Source organism: Pristiophorus japonicus, chromosome 16, assembly GCF_044704955.1.
Source record: "Pristiophorus japonicus isolate sPriJap1 chromosome 16, sPriJap1.hap1, whole genome shotgun sequence".
In the NCBI taxonomy this organism is placed as follows: Eukaryota; Metazoa; Chordata; class Chondrichthyes; family Pristiophoridae; genus Pristiophorus; species Pristiophorus japonicus.
In genome coordinates this window covers 80,449,374-80,471,211 of record NC_091992.1, presented here as the reverse complement: position 1 = coordinate 80,471,211, position 21,838 = coordinate 80,449,374, and the positions used below count along the sequence as shown (strand labels likewise).

Here is a 21,838-nt window from a genome sequence, read left to right as displayed (position 1 = left end):
ATGTCATATGGAGCTGGAGTTGTTCTTCTTCAAACAGAGAAGATTATGGCGAGATTTTAATAGGTGTTCAAAATTCTGAGACGTTTTGATCGAGTAAATAAGGAGAAACTGTTCCCACTGACAGGAGTGTCGATAACCAGAAGACACAGATTTAAAGTAATTGGTAAAAGAACAAGAGACTTTTTTTTTTTTACACAGCGAGTTATGATGATCTGGAATGCACTGCCTGAAAGATGGTGGATGCAGATTCAACAGTAACTTTCAAACAATTGGATATAAACTTGAAAATGAAAAATTTGCAGGATTGTGGGGAAACAGCAGGAAAGTGGGACTAATTAGAAAGGTTTTTCAAAGAACTGGCATAGGCACGATGGGCTGAATGGATTCCTTCTGTGCTGTATGATTCTATTGTTCTATATCCATTTGTTCAGCCCCATTTGGTCCCATATAACATCAAGCCTCGGCTATCTTTGAATAGAGAAGAGCCCCCTTCCATAAGGTATCAACCTGTGAACCCTTAAACATGATGATAGTGAGAATAAATCCAGACTCTACGGTTCTAGGTCGTGTTTTATTGTTACCCTGTCCTCCACCTTCTTCTGCCGGGGAGGAGGGTGGAGTTGGTGGCAAGGGAGCAGAATTTGTGGCAGGGGCCGAAGATAATAGCTTCGATCTTCCGAATATTCATTGGAGGAAATTTTTGGATGTTGGACAGCAGCGTAACAAACCAGAGACAGTGGAAGGGTGGAGAGAAACTGTGGTGGTGACAGACAGCTGAGTGGCGACAGTGTACACGTGGAACCTGCCTTAGTGGTTCTGGATGATGTCACCGATGGGCAGCATGTAAATGAAAAATTGGAGGGGGCCATGGATAGATCCTCGGGGGATTCCAGTGGTCACAGTGCGGGAGCGGGAAGAGAAGCCATTGCAGGAGATTCTCGAGCTATGACAAGATTGATAAGAATGGGAGCAGGATGGTGGGGTCAACCGTGTCAAAGGTTACAAACAGGCTGAGAAGGAATAGTTTACCATGGTCACAATCACATAGCATGTCATGTGTGACTTTGATGAGGGCCATTTCAGTGCTGTAGCAGGAGCGGAAACCTGGTTCAAACATGGAGTTGCGCAAAAGATGGCCATGGATTTGGGCACATTCAAAGACAGTTTAAATAGGATTACGGGATATGGTGTGAAGGAGGGTATTGGGGCTGATCCATTCAAAATGGGATTAAAGACCTATTCCTGTTGATAAGAATTCTTATTCATGTACCCTGAAATTAGCAAAAGCCCTCCTGAATCTCCTCAGATAAGGCACGCACCACTCTTGTACATAGACCTGCATCCACTCTTACACAAACTTTTCAAATAACATGTGCTAACCTTGATAGTTTATCTATTGATGTGAATGATCACACAACTACCTGCTCCACTTACTGCAATGTGGCTCTTTTATGTTTACAATGTAATGGCTGAAAATGTCCTGAAGAAAATGTGGTGTGCTCAATGTTAGCAATCTTTAAAACTGAAATGTTACTATCCGATGGTTCGATTGGTAAATGTGCTGCCCCAATAGAAGGAAAGACTAGTATTTATATAGTGCCATTCATGACCACAGGACATCTCAAAGCGGTTTACAGACAATGAAGTACTTTTGAAGTGTAGTCACTTTTGCACTGTGGGAAATGCGACAGCCCAATTGCACAAAGCAAGGGCCCACAAACAGCAATGTGATTAATGACAGATAATCTGTTTTTTAGTGGTGTAGGTTGAGGGATTAACATTGGCCAGGATACTGGGGTGAACTCCCCTGCCCTTTTTCTAAATAGTGCCATGGGATCTTTTACACCCACTATAGAGGGCAGACATTTCACCGAAAAATTGCAATTTTTTTTTAAAAAAGAGCCGTAACCGCCTCTTTGTGGCGGAAAGGAGATACTGCTCAGTCGGGGCGGAGTGTCTGACATTCAGGACAGTGCTCTCGTCCCTTTTTGTGGCGGAGAAAGTTACCGCCCCACCCGTGTCCCTGCCCCGTCGGCCACGCGCCAACCCCTTACCGACTGGCGGCAACCCCTTTCCGCCCCGTGAGAGAAATTGCCCCGCAGGAGCGGAGCAGCCACCGGTCGATGCCCCCGACAGCTTTTCCCGGTGGGAAGGTGCTAGTGGCTGGGTGCGCATCCGCCCTTAAAGGAGCGGGTGCAATGCTGCGGCCGCCATTTTATTTTAATCGTCGGCCGATTCTGAAAATGGCGGCCACGGATTCTGTTGGGCCACAAACAGGCTGCCCGGCACTCCCTCTAGGGTACCGGGTCACTGGCCTGACCGAAACCCTCCCTGGTGGGCAGTGGGCACCACTAAAGTGGCTGCAGAGCTCGCAGCAGCCCTCCCCTTTAATTGAAGGGGAGGGTCATTGCTACGCATTAGCACCACATCGCACTGACATGCTCAGCGCGGTGCTCATGACACCGCCCGTCTTCCGCCCCGCTCCCGACCGAAGCACCGCCCCGATAATTGAAGAAAAAAAAAAAGAGGGCAAAATCGCTCCAATCACTGCCCCATCGATTGGGCCGGTAATTCAACAATAAAAACGGTAAGTGCGCCCCATTTGAGGCGGAGAGCAATTTCGGCCCCAAGACCTCTGACAGTGTGGCACTCCCTCAGTACAGCACCAGAGCTCGAGTCTCTGGAGTGGGACTTGTGACTCAGATGAGAGTGCTATCAACTAAGCCACGGCAATAAAGAACTCAGCCACACTGACTAATGGGCAAAATTGGGGCCTATATGTTGGCTGATCTTAGTTTCAGTGTCCTTAGGCTAGGTGAAGGGAGGAAAGAAAGGATTCCTGCTGCGGATCACGCGTCTGGGTGCCGTGTGCTGACAGGACCAGGCTCAGCAGTGATGTCCCCGTGATCAAATAACACATCATCACTCAGGCTGGGGTTCTCCACTTCTGTTCCTCATCGGCCATTATAAAGTGAAAATGTTGCAGCTAATGAGGACAGAAGAGGAACAGCCCAGTCTCACACGTGAAGGTCAGCCACGTGGGGTTGCTGGCCAACTGCCCCAGCAAAGGGGTAGCAACATCAGGAATGGAGGGGCAAAACACTGTGGGGAAGAAATTCTTCCTGTGAAGAATAATCAGTAACATTAGATAAATAACATCAATTTACTGTTAAATAAATGTGTGGTAAATTAATTTGAAGGATAGTTCATCAGCACTGAAACCCTTTAAGAAGTCCCAGCAAAGCCTCAAGCCAACTTTAATAATGATCTTCAGAGGCCAGGGTTTGTTTGAGAATTTAATTTAATTTTCAACACGTTTCAAACAATATATCTGAGCCATGAGTGCCTTAGTTACAGCCCCTGGGCCACACTCGTGCCCAACAATCTGGCCTGGGCAACTTAGTCCTCATTGCGCTTGTGTTTCTTACTCACTAATTCGTCCTCTCTGCGTTTTGTGGGCTTGGAGGTTTGCAAAGGGCCGTTCTTAGCACTGCTGCCTCACTGGTGACTAAATCCTAAAGCAGAACACTGAGAGCGGTTAGGGACATGAGCTTGAGATATATGAACATTAATGGGAACACGGATATGTGGCTCACAAGGCTCCACGGTGCACATTTAAGCAGCCTACAAAGACCCCAATCTGAATGCATACACACACAGGAATTGACCTTTACAGACTATTTTATTCAGAACAGAGTTTCAGCTGTCCAGAGTGACAACTCTTTGCAGTTTCCTTTAAGGAGCCTGCAAACAAGTCGAGATTAACTGCACTCACTGCTCAAAACTGTAGAAAGCCGAATCCCCTGGTGTCTACCCATCTGCATCACAGCATGGTGGCAGCTTCCAGAAAGTTCCAGACAAGTGTGAAATGCCTAAACCAGTTTGGAAATACTGAGGTAAAAGGACCTCTGTCAACAGTTTTATGCCCACGGTGCATGATTGCAATTCAAACTCATCATTCTGACTCCCACTCAAAGTCATTCTTTCCCAGCAACGTCCTCTAACAATCTACAATATTTTAAATCCCAAATTTGGTGTCATCCAATCACGGTTTCTTGATTAATCTCACCTTCTCGCCTATTCTTTACAACCTTGGTGGAGTCCTGTCTTTAGGTTGTGACACTTCACTTGGGTTACATTAATAAATTAAACTGTGCTCATTCTCTTGGCTGAGAATTTGGGCAGTCTCAGTCTAAGCTACAACAACTTGTATTTATACGGGACATCTGGGAACATTTTACAGTACGGAGAAGGAAAAGTAGATGAATTTACGGAATGGGAGTCAAAGACATGGGAGAAAAGTTGTGAAGTATTCTGAAAGTAGGAATGGAGGAGGTAAGTCTGAGGGAATTGGGGAGGGAAGGAGGTGAGGCAGAGGGATTTGGGGACTGAAGGAGATGAGACTGAAGGATTTAGGGAGGGATGGAAGGATTTGGGGCGGGAGTGAGGCCAAGGGAGGGAATGAGGTGAGGCAGAGAGATTTGGGGAGAGAGTGAGTCCGAGGGACTTAGGGAGGGAGGGAGGTGAGGCCAAGGGATTTAGGGGGAGAGAAGCCAATTTAGGCAGAGACAAGTTGAAGTGGAGGTCCAGGATGTGAGGTGAGATATTCAAGGTAAAGCGGAGGGATTTGGGGAGAAAGCTTCAGAGGTCTGTGGTATGGCAGCTGAGAGAGTGGGCACAAGTGGTGGAGTGAAGAGCTGGGGAGAATGAGAAGCAGATCAGTGTCAGAGGAAAGAAGGTTGTGAGCAGGGACACAGGCTGAAGGAGAATTGGGTACAAGGCCAGAGAGGCGTTTGAATTAAGAAAGCAGAGAAAGGGCATGGAGCAAAATATTGGCAAGTAAAATTGAGGAAAACTCAAAAATGTTTCATAAGTACATAAAGAGCAAGAGGATAACTAAAGAAAGAGTAGGGCCTATTTTAGATGCAGATATTGTAGTTAAGGAGGAGGAGTGTGAAATATTAGATGAAATAAACATAGTGAGGGTGGAAATATTAAGGGGATTCACATCTTTGAAAGTGGATAAATAACCAGGCCCGGATGAAATGTATCCCGGGCGGTTAAAGAGAAGCAAGGGAAGAAATAGCAGAGGCTCTGACCATCATTTTTCAATCCTCTCTGGCCACAGGTATGGTGCCGGCAGACTGGGGGACTGCTAATGTTGTACCATGATTTAAAAAGGGAGAAAGGGATAGACCAAGTAATTACAGGCCAGTCAGCCTAACCTCAGTGGTGGGTAAATTGTTGCAAAAATTCTGACAGTATTAATCATTATTTAGAAAGACATGGATTAATCAAGGACAGTCAACATGGATTTGTTAAGGGAAGTCATGTCTGACTAACTTGATTGAATTTTTTGAGGAGGCAACAAGGAGGGTTGATGAAGGTAGCATATTTGATGTAGTCTACATGGATTTTGGCGAGGCTTTTGACAAGATCCCACATGGCAGACTGGTCAGAAAAGTAAAGGCCCATGGGATCCAAGGCAAAGTGGCAAGTTGGATCCAAAATTAGCTCAATGGCAGGAAGCAAAGGGTGTTTTTGTGACTGGAAAGCAGGGTTCAGTACTTGTTCCCTTGCTTTTTGTGATATACATCGATGATTTAAACTTCAATAAAGGGGACATGATTAAGAAGTTTAGAGATGATACAAAAATTGGTCACGTTGTTGATAGTGAGAAAGAAAGCTGTAGACTGCAGGAAAATATCAATGGACTGGTCAGGTGGGCAGAAAAGTGGCAAATGGAATTCAATCTGGAGAAGTGTGAAGTCATGCATTTAGGGAGGGCTAACAAGGCAAGAGAATACACAATAAACGGTAGGACACTGAGAAGTGTAGAGAAACAGAGGGACCTTGGAGTGCATGTCCACAGATCCCTCAAGGTAGCAGGACAGGTAGATAAGGTGGTTAAGAAAGTATATGGGATATTATCCTTTACTGTTGAGCATAAACATAAGAGAAGGGAGGTTATGCTTGAACTGTATAAAACGCGAGTTAGGCCACAGCTAGAGTACTGCGTACAGTTCTGGTCACCACATTACAGGAAAGGTGTAATTGCACTAGAGAGGGTACAGAGGAGATTTACAAGGATGTTGCCTGGATTGGAGAATTTTAACTATGGGTCGGCCATTTAGGACAGAGATGAGGAGAAATGTCCTCACAGTGGGTGTTGGATCTTTGGAATTCTCTACCCCAGAGGGCTGTGGAGGCTCAGTCGTTGAATATATTCAAGACAGAGATCGATAGATTTTTGGATATTAAGGGAATCAAGGGATATGGGTATATTGCAGGAAAGTGGAATTGAGGTAGAAGATCAGCCATGATCTTATTGAATGGCAGAGCAGGCTCGATGGACTGAATGGCCTACTCCTGCCTCTATTTCTTATGCTCTTATGAAAGATTGGATAGATTGGGGTTGTTTTCTTTGGAACAGAGGAGGCTGAGGGGAGATTGAATTGAGGTGTATAAAATTATCAGGGGCCTTGATAAAGTGGATCGGAAGGACCTATTTTTCTTTAGCAGAGGGGTCAATAACCAGGGGTCATAGATATAAAGTAATTGGTAAAAGGATTAGAGGGGAGTCGAGAAGAACTATTTTCACCCAGAGGGTGGTGGAGGTCTGGAACTCACTGCCTGAAAGGGTGGTAGAGGCAAAAACCCTCACCACATTTAAAAAGTACTTGGATGTGCACAGGGCTACGGACCTAGAGCTGGAAAGTGGGATTAGGCAGGATAGCTCTTTGTCGGCCAGTACGGATACGATGGGTCGAATGACCTCCTTCTGTACCGTAAATTTCTATGGTTCTATTAATGCAAGGAGAAAGATTGAGAGAGAATCGGGGTGATGAGGAGTGTAGGGGGCTTTGAGTTGTAAACAGTGGGTATTGTTAGGTGTGAATTCGCATGGGAACACACCAACAGGGGTAGGCCATTTAGCCCCTCAAGCCTGTTCCACTATTCAGTGAGATTATGGCTGATCTGTGACTTAACTCCATATACAGCAACAAAAATCTAAACTGCCCATAGTTCAGCAGCAAATTGGAAAATGATTACATTAGATGCATGCAGTTGTGAAATGCTTTTCTAGTGCTGGGATTTAAGTCTGCTAATGCAGTACATCGATTGCTTGCTCTTTAAATTAACATTTAGATTTTGCCTGTTAAGTGAGTCTGAGAAGAATGAAAGTTAATCACAAGACAAGCTTGCTTTATTTTAATAAATGTGTGTTTAATATTGAATGCAGAAAACCAGTTTAGACAGTAAATCTAATTTAAAGGCATTCCAGCCAGAAAGCTTTAGTTGATGACAAGTTATTGCACACACACACAGAACGGGCAGAGAAGTTTTCTTTCTTCGCTCAAGCCTCAACAGATAAAGGGCCTGCCTGAGAAAGTTGGGGAATGGAACGAATTCAAGAGTTACGGAAACAAAGAGAATACTGCTGCTGTTGGAAATCTGAAACAAAAACAGAAAATGCTGGAAATACTCAGCAGGTCAGACAGCGTCTGTGGAGCGAGAAACAGAGTTAACGTTTCAGATCGATAGCCTTTCATTAAGGAGTTACAGATCTGCATGCTGCAGTGACAGGGACAATCAAACCAGTGTTGAATGATGACGATGTATTAGGAATTGCTATGGAACATGCAAATTGTGGTGGGAAAAAAAGTATAAAGAGTGAGGGTTCGAAATTGCCCCTTTTTGTGCCGCCCGGTAGCACCTCTGGGGGGGCGCTAACGAGGCATGGGGGAAGGTGGGGGCACTACCGGCTACTAGGAGTTAGCCGAGGGGCTGCTGTGGCAGCGCCCCGCCCCGCGGGGAGCACCCCGGGCTGCCGCGCATGCCGATGACTTCATCGCCGCGCGCGGTGACTCCTTGGCACCGCACACCAACACCCGCAGCAGATATTGCCCCGCGGCCAGTGAGGCTGCCGCGAGCAGGTGGCAGCGCCAGCCTCGCGGGTCGGAACTGTGCCAACATCCGCTCGTGGGGTGGTAGATAAAGGGGAGGTCGCGAGCGCTCCAAGCCACCATCTTGCCAGTTTTGCCAACTCATCGGTCGGGTCCAAATTCTTGTCCCCTAAGTGTGGGTGCCGGGCTACAGTCCCGCTACCACTCGGCCCTGGTGGTCTATCGGAGGCCATCAGAAGCCGTGCCGAGTGCGCTGCGGCCCTCCCCTTCAAGCGAAGGGGCGTTGAAACGCGTTAGCGCTACGCGTAGCACTGCCCATTAGCGAGGCTGGACCCGTCCCAAGAGGCAGTGGAGCGCGTAAGATTCCTCAGAGGGGCAGGCATAGGAAGTACCACCCCGAGCAATTTACCGCCCCCGATCGGGGCACAGGGCAATTTCTCCCCCAAAATGTTAGAACAGATACTTTGGAACTCAGAGGTCTGGACACCCAAGCACAGAGAGCTCGGAACTGTAATGCATTCTGAATTTCTCGACTAATACTCGCAAGGTTTTGCTGTAAGTGCTGCTGTTAATTGTATGTTTAATTATTGTCAATACTAATTATTATTGTGCACTTAATAAATCTGTGAACGCCTGACAGTCGATGCTGTGAACCCTATTATTTTGAGGAGTGACTTAAGGACGAACACTCTGTGCCCGGTCTGTGCTATCCCTGAGCTGGTAGTGGTTGATGCAGATGATGGAGTGAAAATACAGGTAGATAAATGCTTTTCCAGCATGGAGCTCATCATCTCATTGAAGATAAAACTTAGCCGACTGTAAGTCCGCACCTTACTGTGATTCTTGGCTGGCACTGAAAGCGTTGGCTTTTTTCACACTCAGTAAAACCGAACATTCATTTTTCTTGCAGATCTGCAAATTAAAATTGTCCCCTTGTGCAATCCAACTCAGAGTCCCTTTCTGAATGAGACCCAGCCTGCTGTCCTCCCCAGGCTGAGCCGGAGTCTTCAGCCTTCCTACAGTACAACAGCAACAACAACTTAGTCACCAAGAATTCCAATCGGGAATTCAGAAGAAGCTTCTTTACCCAGAGAGTGATGAGAATATGGAACTTGCTACCACAGGGAGTGGTTGAAGCCATTAGTATAGATGCATTTAAGGGGAGGCTGGACAAGCATATGAGGGAGAAGAGAATAGAGGGTTATGCTGATAGATTTAGATAAGGAAAGATGGGAGGAGGCTCGAGTGGAGCATTAACGGCAACATGGACTAGTTGGGCCGAATGGCCTGTTTCTGTGCTGTATATCCAATATAAACTTGCATTTATATAGCACCTTTAACTTAGTAAAACTGTCCCAGGTGCTTCACAGGAGCATTATCTATCACAATTTGATACCGAGCCACGTAAGGATATATTAGGACAAAAGCTTGTTAAAGAGGCTGTTTTTAAGGAACATCTTAAAGGAGGAGAAAGAGGTGGAAAGATTTAGGGAGAGAATTCCTGAGCTTGGGATCTTGGCAACTGGAAGCACTGGAGAGGGGAAAAATTAAAAGGAGAAAATACTCTGGCCCATTTTAAGGAAAAATGTCTGGGAATTTCCTGTCCACAACCTGGAGGAAATCAAACAAGATCCAGGAGATCGCAGAAAGTCACAAGTCACCTCAGAAATTATCCTTGATAACTTGTAATGTGCTTCTCTCCCGCGACCTCTCTGTTGAAGGACCGCAGGGAACCCTTACTCACTGCAGAATCTGTTCCCGAGGCCGATGACTCTCAGTGAAAAGCCTCCGAACCTAACTTTCTGCTGACGTAACTTATGTGAATGCCATCCTGAATGTGTCTGCTGTCTTCCGGACCTTGTGCTTCTCTATTACCAATAGTCTGGGTTTCAACAGATTAAAGCCACAATGCAGCTCTACTTGGCTCCCTTGGCAATGCGTTGCCCAATGTGGGGCTAAGACAGTAGATCCCTGGTTCAATCCTGGCCTCAGCACCCTTGCGTTTGGCTGGGGGTGTTGGGGAGGGGAAGGGAAGAGACAAATCAGCCACGTTTCTTGCTTTCGATCACCATCCAATGACCCAGAAATGTTCATGATTAGCCATCAAATGGGGACTAGATCAGGTTTTTTTTAAAATTCATTTATGGAATGTGGACGTCATTGGCAAGGCCAGCATTTATTGGCCATCCCTAATTGCTCAAGAAGGTGGTGTTGAGCTGCCTTCTTGAACCGCTGCAGTCTGTGTGGGGGTGAAGGTAATCCCACAGTGCTGTTAGGGAGAGAGTTCCAGGATTTTGACCCAGCGACAACGATATATTTCCAAGTCAGGATGGTGTGTGACTTTGAGGGGAACTTGCAGGTTGAGGTGTTCCCATGCGCCCGCTGCCCTCGTCCTTCTAGGTGGCAGCGGTGACGGATTTGGGAGGTGCTGTCGAAGAAGCCTTGGTGAATTGCTGCAGTGCATCTTGTAGATGGTACACACTGCAGCCACGGTGCTGAAGGTGGTGGATGTGGTGCCAATCAAGCGGGCTGCTTTGTCCCCATTTTAGGGTGCAATGATGACGCCTACGGCCATATAACCAGCCGGCACTCATCGCTGTCTCGCCTCACACATGGAGAATGGCACTTGGCGGAAGAATTGGAGGATGACTGGTGTCCGTGGAACTGCCCCTCCGGCCCCCCCCCACCCCACTCCCATCCCCCGTGGCCCCCCCCCTCCCCATCCCCCACGCACGCCCCCACCCAAGCAACAGTTAGCACCTTGAGGAAGAGGAGGGTACAAGCATCACTACACATGCCGCTGCCTGGACCAAAGCTTCAAAAGAGAGACAGACTATTATCTGAATGGTGACAGATTAGGAAAAGGGGAGGTGCAAAGAGACCTGGGTGTCATGGTACATCAGTCATTGAAGGTTGGCATGCAGGTACAGCAGGCGGTTAAGAAAGCAAATGGCATGTTGGCCTTCATAGTGAGGGGATTTGAGTACAGGGGCAGGGAGGTGTTGCTACAGTTGTACAGGGCCTTGGTGAGGCCACACCTGGAGTATTGTGTACAGTTTTGGTCTTCTAAGCTGAGGAAGGAATTCTTGCTATTGAGGGAGTGCAGCGAAGGTTCATCAGACTGATTCCCGGGATGGCGGGACTGACCTATCAAGAAAGACTGGATCAACTGGGCTTGTATTCACTGGAGTTCAGAAGAATGAGAGGGGACCTCATAGAAACGTTTAAAATTCTGACGGGGTTAGACAGGTGAGATGCAGGAAGAATGTTCCCAATGTTGGGGAAGTCCAGAACCAGGGGCCACAGTCTAAGGATAAGGGGTAAGCCATTTAGGACTGAGATGAGGAGGAACTTCTTCACCCAGAGAGTGGTGAACCTGTGGAATTCTCTACCACAGAAAGTTGTTGAGGCCAATTCACTAAATATATTCAAAAAGGAGTTAGATGAAGTCCTTACTACTAGGGGGATCAAGGGGTATGGCGAGAAAGCAGGAATGGGGTACTGAAGTTGCATGTTCAGCCATTAACTCATTGAATGGCGGTGCAGGCTAGAAGGGCCGAATGGCCTACTCCTGCACCTATTTTCTATGTTTCTAGATCCGTTGTCTATTTCCTAACACACAAGTTCTGTTTGTGCCAAAAATATTGCAACTTTTAAATCAAAGTGATGCACTTTCGAAGGAAGAATGAGGAGAGGCAATATAAACTAAATGCTGCAATTTTATAGTGAGCTCAGTTACAGAGCAGTCTGAGGGTTCACATATACAAGTCTTTGAAGTTTGACGTGGTAGGACAAGTAGAGAAGGCTGTTAAAAAGCGTTTGGAATCCTGGGCCTAATAAACAGAGGCAGAGAGTACAAAAGCAAGGAAGTTATGCTAAACTTTTGTAAATCACTGGTTAAGCCTCAGCTGGAAAATTGTGTCCAATTCTGGTCACCACACTTCAGGAAGGATGTAAAAACCTTGGTGATGGTACAGAGGAGATTTTCCAGAATGATACAAGGGAGTTCAGTGATGTGGAGGGACTGGATTGCTCTCCTTAGAGCAGAGATGGTTAAGGAGAGATTTAATAGAGTTGTTCAAAAGTAGGAGGGGTTTTGATGAAGAGCAGATGGGGAGAAACTGTTTCCACTGGCAGGAGTGTCGGTAATCCTGACTTGGCCTTTAGCCATAATCCGCCCACATACCAGGGCCTGGTCCTTGCTGTGCCATAGTGGAGAGGCACTGTGTGGAGGCCAGGCACATTTACACATTGAGGAGTGTAAAAATCTGAGGGAGCTTTGCCCAAACCCCTCTTGCCTGCTTGCACTGCTGTTTGTGGGATCTTGCTGTGTGCAAGATGGATCGACTCTCACTGCATGCGTGATCCTTTGAGATGTTTCTGAGAGATGTGATAAGGCGATGTCTAAATCCTTTTATTCCGAGACTGGCACTGGCATGCTCTTGGGAGCAGAGCAGACCATCTGCCCGTCTCCATGGCTGGCAACGGTACAGGGCATTGGGGGAGCAAAAGTAAGGCAGGGTGGGGGCTGAGAGAAATATACTGTAATGTATTTGATTCAAGGGTTCTTTGCTTAAGAATTCATAGCAACAAACTGCTATTAAGAGCTAGTTGGTTTATTAGCAAAAGATTTAACAATCATACTACACATTACCAGTTCATCCACCAGGCTCACAACCACCTGCCTCATCGTGGATCCCCCTAAGCCAACTGGCTGGAGTTTTATTCAGTGTTGTGAAGATCACGCGACTGGCTAAGCCACTCCCTATTCAACAGCTCCACAACTATTTTGTTGTGGAGCTGTTGAATAGGGAGTGGCTTAGCCAGTCCCGTGATCCTGTGAGCATACTCACAGGTGCATATATTACATATAGCTTTAAAAAAAAAGAGGCCCCCTAACCAAAGCAAAGTGTCATTTTGCAGCACTCAATCATGTCCTAGAAATACAAATAGCAACTTGGAGCAATAAGGCCCAGAACAAAATTCAACTGGTGATGTTATCAGGCGTGTAACCCTTCACCCCTTTGGGCTCCTGACATACAAATCTCAAAGTCCCTCTACTAATTATTTCCAAAATATTAATGGGCGCCAGGAGAAATCCGATGCAAAGAGATCAAGAGCAATAACGAGTCAAACATTCATGAGGACTGGGAGCCATACAAACATTAAGCAGAGGACAGCTGGAAATGAGCATCAGGCAGATCCTACTGTTGGCAGCAATAAGAGAATCACAATTAGTTATTTTTTAAAGATATGTTGCAATTAGAGGGTATTTGCAAGTCAAATGACACGCTTCCAGCCCGATGCATCAGTTGGTTAGCTCAGTGTATAACTCAGCAATAAAGGCCAGGCCCTCCCAAAGCGCTTTACAGCCAATGAAGTACCTTTGAAGTGTAGTCACTGTTGTAATTTAAGAAACACGGCAGCCAATTTGCACACAGCAAGGTCCCACAAACAGCAATGTGATCATGACCAGATAATGTTTTTTAAAGTGATATTGGTTGAGCGATAAATATTGGCCAGGACTCCCCTGCTCATCCTCAAAATTGTGCCATAGGATCTCGAGAGAGAGAGCAGACGGGGCCTCGGTTTAACGTCTCATCCGAAAGATGGCACTTCCGACAGTGCAGCATTCCCTCAGCACTGCACTGGAGTGTCAACCTGGATTTTGTGCTCAAGTCTCTGGAGTGGGATTCTGAACCCACGTCCTTCTGACTTAAAGGCAAGATTGCTACCCACCCATAGGTGATAGCTGAAATGCTGCCTAACCCCGTCTGAGTTTCTGCAGCTTTTTATACTTTTGTTTCAGATTTCCAGCAACTACAGTATTTTACTGTTTTTTTAAGCATTACAAGAGTTCAAACTTCCCACAGCTATCTGTTGACTCCTGCTGGAAAGTGTGTGTTTGAGGACGTCAGGGAGGAGAGGATTGAGCTGGGCTGTGATGCTGCTCATGGTTGAACTGCCTGCCAATGCTCACAGACTAGGCTCGTGCATGAAGCATGGCATCTTGAAAAGAGAAGGCTGAGGGGAGACCTAAGAGAGGTCTTTAAAATCATGAAAGGTTTTGATCGAGTAGACACAGAGAGAATGTTTCCACTTGTGGGGAAGAGCATAACTAGAAGCTATCAATATAAGATAGTCACCAAGAAATCCAACACGGAACGCAGAAGAAATGACTTTACCCGTAGAGTGTTGAGCATGTGGAACTCGCTACCATAGGGAGGGGAGTGGCTGAAGCGAATAGTATCGATGCATTTAAGGGAAAGCTAGATAAGCCAATGAGGGAGAAGGGAACAGAGGATTATGCTGATAGAGTAAGATGAGGAACGACAGGAAGAGGCTAGAATGGAGCATAAACGCCAACATGGACTGGTTGGGCCGAATGGCCTGTTTCTATTACAGCCTTCCAGAACATGGAGTTCAACAATTTCAGACCATAACCTCTGCCTCCGTTTTTTCGGACAGTTGTTGCTGATGATTCTGCTATTTCCAGTTACACCTCCTCTAGACCCATTTGTGTTTCTTTACTTGTCTTTTTCCCCATCTCCTTTTGTCTTGCACCTCCTCCTTTTTGTCATTTAATCACTCCTGCCTTCCACCCTATCACAGACCTTCCCTTTTGTTCTTTCCTCCCCTCCCCCCACCCCCGCACTCCTGCACTTGTTTAAACTCTGTTACATCTCTAACGTTTTCCAGTTCTGACGAAAGGTCATCGACCTGAAACGTCATCGACCTGAAACGTTAACTGTTTCTCTCTCCACACCTGCCGAATATTTCCAGCATTTTCGGTTTTTATTTCAGATTTCCAGCATCTGCAGTATTTTGCTTTTGTGTGGCTTGTTTCTGTGCTGTATATTCTATGCAATGCTATGGAATCTGTGGGAGATATCGGAGGATGGCTGGTATTCATGTGACCACAGTCTCCCCTCCCCCCAGCTCCCACAAACAGCAATGAGATCATTACTGTTATGTATGCATGCCTACAATGTTATGATGTAATGTTATATGTACGGTAACACTGAATGTACCTTTACACTGTACACACCTTACCTGTACACCAGAGGGTGCTGCTGCTGGAGACCCAAGGGTCACGTGCACACTGCAGGTAACCCAGTATAAAAGGGAACTTACCTCTTAGTGTCCTCACTCTAGGATCTGTAATAAAGGACTACAGTCTTCACAGTTTAAGTACCATACCCTGCCTCGTGGAGTCATTAACAAGGTGCCTACATACACAATAACTGGCGACAAGGTCACAAACTACATGCACAACATGTCAAATCTCAGCAACTTTCAACAATTCACCGATGGAGAAAATTGGGACGCCTTTGTAGAAAGATTGGAACATTTCTTCATAGCCACGACCTGGATGGGGAAACACCGGCTACACTACCGAACAAGCGCAGGGCCATCCTGCTTAGTAGTTGTGGGCCCACTATCCAATGCCTCGTCAGGGACTTGCTAACCCCAGCGAAGGCAACAATCAAGAGCTATGGAAACTTGTAACCTAAATGCAGGAGCAACTAAAACCCAAAGAAAGCATCCTCACAGCCAGGCACCGGTTCTACACTCACCGGCGACCCGAAGGCCAAGAAATTGCTAAGTATGCTGCAGATTTAAGAAGATTGGCTGCACAGTGTGATTTTGGCAACCACTTTAACTAAGCACTAAGGGACATATTTGTTATAGGAATCGGCCACAAGGGCCTCCTCCACAAATTGCTCTCTGCGGACATCACAGTCACCCTGCAGAAGGCAATTATAGTGAGCCAGGCCTTCATGATTTCGACTCCAGGTGAATATTGACCTACACCCAGGACTCTAACCCGATGAATGCAGTGAACCGAATGGCTACTTCTAAAGGCAGAAATGCTGTCCCGAGTCCCGCAACTGAGTCCGCCACATGGGGCGGACCGGCTAGCCCCGTGCTAACATTGTGGAGGAAACCACAGGGCCCACCAGTGCCGTTACAAAGACTATACCTGCAAAGGCTGCAACGCGAAAGGTCACCTTCAGAGAATGTGCAGAAAAAACTTTACACACTACGTCGCTGAAGAGTTAGCTGATCACCCGGGCTCCAACACAGATGAAGACGAAGCTGCTCAACCCCTGGAAGAAGAGTATAGAATTTATACCTGCTCCACCGAAAGTTCCCCGTGGAAGATGGAAGTAGACATCAACGGAGTTCCAGTTTCAATGGAGATCGACACAGGGGCGATGGTCCAACGCTGCTGGGAAGAAGTTGGATGAAGCAGGCCCAAGTCAGTGGAAGTGACGATGGCCCCCGGGCTCCAGCAATCCACATCCCACGCAGTCCTGAACTTGGATCCATCACTGCACCTAGAAATCCTACCGTCCAGCTCGACTGCATGGCGACGACTTCACAATACCGTGGCGAGATCTCCAGAACCAAACGTTCAGGCTTCACCTTCCGGGCCGTGGCAGGACTCCAAGAGAAGATGTTGGGAGGAGCGACACGTGGCACCGAGCGATGAACCGGATTGGAAGGCCCCCTTAAAGGAGACCAGTAACCCAAAGAATTTAAAGGGACAGTTTCAATCTAAAGATGATAAGGACTTTAAAGTTAAAAATGCAGTTAGCGAATGCAGGTATGATAATGTAATGTGGAATTCTGATGCCGGAGTAACTGATGAGAAAAATGAAATGAATGCTGGTGTAAGTAAGGTTAAGAACAAGCTTGTAATGAATAATGATTATGATAGAAATTTCAAAATGACAAATGTAGCTATGTATGAAGAGACCGAGATACAAGAAAGTGATGTAAATGCTGTAATTAACAATGTAAAGATAGTTAACAATGTAGACTCGACTATGTATGATCGGAGCCAATGTGTCATGTATACAGGTAGTAGACTGTTAAAGGACATTGGATTCTACAGGCCCAATGTAAATGCCAGAGGATTCCTCCCGTGGGAGACCCCCAGATCCATGTAGCCTGACTTTTGGGACAGATGTGATGCCCCAAGAAGGGCTCACACACACCCAGTGGGAGCAGGGACAGTGGTCAATGGGCAGCACAGCCCCACCACTGGCAACCCGCCCCAGATTGGCCCTACACCCCCTGGCCACCAGGGCCAACACCAGGAGCGAAAGGCCAATACCCTCCAACTTTTCTGGCAGACCTTGTGATGACCAGACTTTCTTCACACATGGAGGACAAGGAGCCCACACAGCCCTGTGGCCCTGCCCACCACCACACACTTACCCACTTTACAGAATATGCACGCTACCCACTACTGCACTGGCTACCCCACTGAGTGATCCCACAACAGTGACACTCACATGGTCTGTGTGTGAAGGGGGGTAAATGTATGAAGCCAGCCTCAAGCACAGGGATCACACCTGGCACCCACACAACCCTCACCACAACCTCCCACAGTCCACTACTGATCACCTCCCCAGGTCATGGCAATTAGGACTTGAAAAATGTTGAGGGGGGAGTGTTGTTATATATGCATGCCTACAATGTTATGATGTAATGTTATATGTACTGTAACACTGAATGCACCTTCACCCTGTACACATCTTACCTGTACATCAGAGGGTGCTGCTGCTGGAGACCTAAGGGTCACCTGCACACTGCAGGTAACCCAGTATAAAAGGGAGCTCACCTCTTAGTATCCTCACTTTAGCAGCTGCAATTAAGGACTATGATCTTCTCAGTTTAAGTACCATACTCCTGCCCTGTGGAGTTATTAACAAGGTGCCTACATACACAATATTGACCAGATCATGCTTTAATGTTATTAGTTTAGGACACTGGAGAAAAACTCCCTCTTCTTCGAATAGTGCCATGGGATCTTTTACGTCCACCTGAGGGGACAGGTTTTATGCTCATCTGAATGACGGCACCTCCGACATTGCGGCACTCCCTCAGTACTGCACTGAAGTGTCAGCCCAGATATTATGCTCAAGTCTCTGGAGCAGGGCTTTAAACCATGACCTTCAGACTCCGAGGCGAGAGTGCTACCCACTGAGCCACGCTTGACACAGATGTTTTGATTCTCTGAATATCTTTTTGAATCTCTGCGAACACATAACACGGAACAAGCTTGAAACAAGAGATTTACTGCAAGTTAAACTGTGACACGAAGAGACACAACTCAAACCCTAGAAAGATAAATCTACATCACTGATGTCAAGTTTGCCACACAAAGAATGATCCACACAGAGGTGGACATCTGGGTAGAGCTTTGGGGTCAAAAATCCTGCTAGAGAGCTGGATGCTTCAATGGGGTGGATGGATGAGCTGGAATAGGCTGCGTGGCATTCATCATATCGTGGGATCAATCTCCCAGTCCTGTGCCCCATCCCCTCCAACACATTATGCAGAAATCAGGAAAAGTATTTTATTAGCGGATTCGTTTAATGAAAGTGTTGAAATATTCTTGCGTTAATTCATTAAAATATTTAGTGTCTCTTTCCCAATCTCGTCATTAAACAATGTTAACTGATTCTTGCCTGTAGTGATTTATAAAATGAATTTACCCCAATTCATGGTGATTTTTAACATGATTATTAATTCTAACCTCATTTCATGTGATTTATAAAATGTTAACTGATTCTAGCCTCATCTATGGCAATTTTTTAAATGGTTACTGATTCCAACCCGATCCCTTGTGATTTATAAAATGTTACCTGATCCTGGACCGATTAAAGCATTTTCTTTCATCGTAAATTAACTCCTACTGCCACTATCACAGTTTCTGCTGCCACCTGCTGGTTTATATAACAAGGTGCAGTTGTCTGTGGTACAAGATGTGGTCCGTGGTACATAAACTGCTCTGGAGGTGATGGATCGTAGAACTGTCAGTACAGGTGGAGGCCATTCAGCCCATCGTGCATGTGATGGTGCTGGTTTCCCCACCAGAACCATCTACTCTAACCCCATCTTTCCCATTTTTCTTCTTAAAGTGCTTATCTTTTTTTTAATTATTCGTTCATGGGATGTGGGCGTCACTGGCAAGGCCAGCATTTATTGCCCATCCCTAATTGCCTTTGAGAAGGTGGTGGTGAGCCGCCTTCTTGAACCACTGCAGATTGGAAATATATTTCCAAGTCAGGGTGGTGTGCGACTTGGAGGGGAGCTTGGCAGTGATGGTGTTCCCATGCTCCTGCTGTCCTTCTAGGTGGTAGAGGTCGCGGGTTTGGGAGGTGCTGCCGAAGAAGCCTTGGCGAGTTGCTGCAGTGCATCCTGTAGATGGTACACACTGCAGCCACGGTGCGCCGGTGATGGAAGGAGTGAATGTTTAAGGTGGTGGATGGGGTGCCTGTCTAAATTACGCGGCCACGAGCTGCATCACGGGAGGCGTGTTCATGAGGCTTGCGTCCAGGTGATGCGTCTGCATGTGGTGCGAGCCTGGTGAAAGCACAAGAGCCAGAGGCCAGATACTTTCAACAGATCCCAGGCCATCATTCAAGGGAGAGCAACTTCGGTTTCCTGACCAACATTTCTCACTCTTCCATCACCACCAAAAACAGGTTAATTGGACTGTTATCTCATTGCTGTTCATGGGATCCTGCAGTATACAAAATAGTTGCCATATTTCCAACCATAACAGTCACTGCACTGTAATGGGTACGGTAGTGTTGTGGATTAGTAACCCAGAAGCCTGGACTAATAATCCAGAGAACTTGAACCTTTGGTCATAAGTACAAATCAAGGGTAAATCATCACTGGCTGAACGAGGACTGCTGGAACATAAAGTGTTGTGTATGTATAATGTATGTACTGTAACACTAGACCACTGAATGTATCTTCACACTGTATACACCATACCAGTACAACCAGAGGGCGCTACTGGTGGCGACCCAAGGGTCACATGCACACTGCAGGTAACCAAGTATAAAAGGGAGCTTACCTCTTTGTGTCCTCACTCAAGGAGCTGCAATAAACAGACTAAGGTCACTACAGTTCAAGTACTATACCCTTGCCTCGTGGAGTCATTATTAGAGCACTTGCATATACCACAACTGGCGACGAGATTACGAATTTCCACGCGCAACATGTCTAACCGAAGCAACTTTCAACAATTCGCTGATGGGGAAGATTGGAATGCCTTTGTGGAAAGGCTCGAACACTTCTTCATTGCAAATGACCTAGCAGGAGACAACCCGACCTCGCTAGTTGATAAGTACAGAGCTATCCTGCTCAGCAGTTGTGGGTCCACTGTTCATGGCCTCGTCAGGGACCCGCTAGCCCCAGAGAAGACGACCACCAAAACTTATGCGGAGCTCGTAACACTAATACAGGAACAGCTCAAAGCTAAAGAGAGCATCCTCACAGCCAGACACCGGTTCTACACTCACCGGCAGCCCGAAGGCCAAGAATTTGCAAAATATGCTGCAGACCTGAGACGATTGACTGCACCGTGTGATTTTGGTGACCACCTCACCGAAGCACTAAGGGACATCTTTGTTATTGGAATCAGCCACGAAAGCCTCCTCCACAAGTTGCTCTCTGCGGACATTACGGTCACCATGCAGAAGGCAAAAAAAGTGAGCCAGGCATTCATGATTTCGGCCTGCGATTCCAAGAGGATGATGACTCACCCCCAGGATTCTAACCCAACAAGTAGTGAACCGAATGGCGCCTTTCAGAGGCAAGGCTGCTGCCCCGATTCCCGCAACCCTGAGTCCGCCACATGGGGCCAACCGGTTAGCCCCGTGCTGTGGAGGAAACCACAGGGCCCACCAGTGCCAATACAAAGACTATACTTGCAAAGGCTGTAACACTAAAGGTCATCGCCATCGAATGTGTAGAAGAAATTTTACTCACCAAGTCACTGAAGAGTTGGCCGATCACCCGGGCTCCAGCACTGATGAATAAGAGAGTCTATGAAGTGGCTCAGTTCCTGGAAGAGGTGTACGGAGTGTATACTTACTCCACCGAGAGTTTCCCATGGAAAATGGAAGTAGAAATCAACGATGTTCCAGTCTCAATAGAGGTCGACACAGGGGCGAGCCAATCGCTGATGAATCAGACGGCCTTCGAGAAACTCTGGGACAATCCCGCCAAATGACCCAAAATGCTCCCAACCAAGGCGAAGCTGCTCACTTACACAAAAGACACCATCCCAGTCGTTGGCAGCATGGATGTCCAGGTGTCCCATGGCAGCGCAATGCACAAGCTACCTTTGTGAATCGTTGCTGGTGATGGCCCAACGCTGCTAGGAAGAAGATGGATGAAGCAAATCCAAATCTGTTGGAGCTGGGAAAGCCTCCAGGCCCCGGCGATCGACGTCCTACGCGGCCCCATCACAGCACCTGGAAATCCTACCGTCCAACTCGACTGCGTGGCAACGACACACTGCACAACTCAACGGCGAGATGATCCAACCTGAACCAGACCTCACCTTCTGGGCTCCAGTGGCAGGACTTCGAGGGAAGAAGATCGGCGCAGAAGACAAATTCCCAGCCTCCGTGGCAGAACCTAGGGAGAAAAGGTTCACCGCAGCCTACCTCGTGGAGAGAAAGAAGACTTCCACCACCGCTGAAGGGCAGCAGGGAGACCATGCAGCCCTCAAAGGAGGACAGGGAGGCCACACACTCCTGTGGCTCTGCCACCACTAAACGTCCTCACCCACCTGCACCCACTCCTCCAGTTGGAGACCAGAACTCGAATATGTACTTGCTCCACCACTGTTCTAAAACAGTGACACAACCAATCCGATTCTTTATTCTCTGTACATGTATGCCAATGCAGGTGTTGAGCCACACACATGGTCTATGTATGGGGGAGGGGGGGGAGGAAATAGATGTATGTAGCCATGGACACATGGATCACACACAGAACCCACACAACCCTCACTACAACCTCCAACCGTCCACGGCCGATCACTTCCCAATGACGTGGCAGTAAGAACTTGGGGGTCCACAGGGAGAGAGCCATTCCCAAGCAAAGACAAT

General features: G+C 47.0%; 1 protein-coding gene across 2 annotated transcripts in view; it reads right to left on the bottom strand.

Annotated features, from left to right (window-relative positions):
- Positions 1-21,838, bottom strand: part of spata20 (spermatogenesis associated 20) — a 478,863-nt gene that overhangs the window by 333,980 nt on the left and 123,045 nt on the right. The gene's annotated exons all lie outside the window — the stretch shown is intronic.